This window comes from Mus caroli, unplaced genomic scaffold (assembly GCF_978045245.1).
Source record: "Mus caroli unplaced genomic scaffold, Mus_caroli_1 scaffold_20, whole genome shotgun sequence".
Lineage (NCBI taxonomy): Eukaryota > Metazoa > Chordata > Mammalia > Rodentia > Muridae > Mus > Mus caroli.
The window spans coordinates 19,459,680-19,462,663 of record NW_028227275.1 but is presented as its reverse complement, the minus strand read 5'-3'; positions in this window follow the sequence as shown (position 1 = coordinate 19,462,663).

The following is a 2,984-nucleotide window of genomic DNA, read 5'->3' as shown; positions in this document are numbered from 1 at the left end:
TCCATGGCAATCAATGGGATGGGCTGGGAGGAAGCAACCTTCTACCGAGCAGCCTCAGCCTTCAGTGGCTGGCTGTCAGCTAACGGCTTCCTAAGTGTCTCTAATGACAGTAGCTACATTAAGCATAATTTCAGGAAATGGCAAACCAGCTTACATTGTCCCAAATCAGGGTTATTTTCTAGAGTACAGTCATCTCTCCGATCATAATAATGTATATCAAAAATAGAACAAAGAGCATTCATCATGTCATTTTCTAAATATTACGCACAATCTAGCATCAAGTGGTGGCTTTAAATTCCTGCGTAAGCAACGAGCAGCATACTTAAGGGCTCCAAAAGCCTTTATAAATAAACTGGGCTTCGTCCACTGGGCAGATGTTCTAAACTGGGCCACTGAAGTATTTCTGAAATATTTACTCAGGTAGGGTAAAGACTTGGTTATAAGTCAAGTGCAAATGTATAATAAATATATGCTTCTATTTAAAAATGGTTTCTTTGGAGCTGGAGAGCTGGCTCAGAGGTTAAGGGCACTTGTTCTCTTGCAGAGGACTCGGGATTTAGTTCCCAGCGTCCACAATGACTCACAACCATCTGTAACTTCAGTTCCAGGAGATCCTAAACCTTCCTCTGACCTCCCCAGGCCGGGGCCACACACACTGTGCTCATACACACATGCAGGCCAATCACTCACATACGGCTGGAAGTAGCGCTTTGACTGCAATTCCAGGATCCAAGTGCCTGAGGCAGGAGGATTGTGAGTTTGAAGCTGGTTTAGGCTTACATAATAAGACGCTGTCTTTAAAACAAGAAAGCAGCCAGATGTGGTTCTGTGTACCTGTAATCCCAGCACCTGGGAGACAGAGGCAGGCGCATCTCTCTGAGTTCAAGGACACCCTGCCAGGGTTACAGTGAGGACTTGTCTCAAACAAACAAACAGCAAAACCAAGTATCAGGGGTGGGGAGATAGCTGCAGGGTAAAGCTCCAGCCTACCATGCACTGTGCCTGTTTGTCCCCCAAGCACTAAACTATATATTCTGTCAAAAGAAAAGCAGGCCGAGCAGACTAAAGAAGCCGGGACTCAAGTACAGAAGGGACTGAGTCTCCCGTAAGATTCAAGCTTCTGCTGTTACTTTTCTGTTGTCTCCCAAATGTTCTGTGAATCTTTCCTTCATAATGAAATATAAAATATATGTGAAATTGAATTATTCTTTGAAAGGACTCAAGACTGAAGACAGTGGCTACTAGAATATCATCAACATTCTCTCACATTGCAAACCTAATCTTTCCATGGCAGATCAGACTGTAAAGCAGACCATTAACTTAGTGAAGGCAGCCTCTCTGTTGGCAATGAACCAACCACCAGGACAGTCACCACCAAGCCTTTGCCACAATCACGAGAAGGAAAATACGGGCAGCCTAACCTGATTCTTGACTAAGGGCAACCACTTGACTATATTGGCTTTGTAAGGCCCAATGCTTGAGCATAGTCCTGTGATGAGCTGCCTTTTGGGTAGTATGTAGTAAGGCGGGGCAGGGTATAGATTTTCCTTGAGAATGAATGGAAGATGGATTCAGAAGAGAAAGCATGGAAATGACTCAGATTCCAACATCAACAAAAACCAAAGAAGCTAAGTTGTAAATGTAGACCTTGGATGAAGCTTACAGCTTTTCTACTATCCCTGTGATGGAATAACTCCTGTGTGCGGAATGCTGTATTACATGGCCCCCGTGGACAGAAAAACAGCACCACCTTCCATAACATCTCCCAAGCACCTGAGTTCATAAGGCAGAAAGAAGAGCAATACATGTCCCTGCACCAAAGCCCAAACCTCAAAGACTACCTCTCAAAGAACAGAGCTCAACACCTCACTACTACCAAACTTCCCGGGTCATCTTCCCCACCCTCCTAGACAGGAAGTAGAGCTCCTTGGAAGATGTTATAAGCAGGTCAGCATCAGGAGGTTTCCTAATACATACGGTTCCATTTCCTGAGAGAAGAGCCAGGAAAGCCCTGGGCTGAGATAAATGTGATGGCGAGTGGGAATAATGGGGGCTATGATTGGATAAGCTTTATAAACCAATCTTTTGGCTACCTTTCTAGCTTGCTCTCCCATTCCAGATTTCTGGGAGGCCTGTAAACAGTGCCACCTCTTGGCAACCTGATTCCTCTCAGGCCAAGATCATGAGTGGGAATGCCCTAGCATGAAACTCCACAAAGGGTTTGGGTCCTCTTGGAAAGTGGAAGAAAACAGTATCAAGAGACAGGCTATTAAGAATACTGCAGGGTCTACCACTAATGATGATTAGTGTCAAAGGAATTAAACCAAAACAGAAACTCCTTAAGAACATGTATGTTGTAGCTTGGTGGTGGTTATCACACACCTTTGTTTTTTTTGTTTTTTGTTTTCCGAGACAGGGTTTCTCTGTATAGCCCTGGCTGTCCTGGAACTCACTCTGTAGACCAGGCTGGCCTCGAACTCAGAAATCCACCTGCCTCTGCCTCCCAAGTGCTGGGATTAAAAGCGTGCGCCACCACGCCCGGCTATCACACACCTTTAATCTCAGCACTTGGGGAGCAGAGGCAGGCAGACCGCTGAGTTCAATGACAGACTGGTTGGCAGCATGAGTCCCAGGCAGGCCCTCTATGGCTGTACAGAAAACCCTGCCTTGAGGGAAAGAAGTGTGTACCTTGGTTTCATCTCACAGGAAAGGATAGGAGCCAGAACTCAGTAATCATGACAAAGCATACTCCATGTACTAGAGGATGCAGACAGCACTAGGGTCCTCTGCTTCTGGGCTGACAGGTCCAGTGATCTTGGAACACTGCAAAGGGCGAGTGGGAATTACAGTGCACAGGTAGAGCTACCAAAAAAGAGTGAGGGAAGGTGGGTGTGCCGGTCAGTTTTGTGTCTATTTGACATAGCTTGAGTTATCAGAAGGACGGCCTGCACTCAGGAGGGCATTTTCTCAATTACTGACTGATG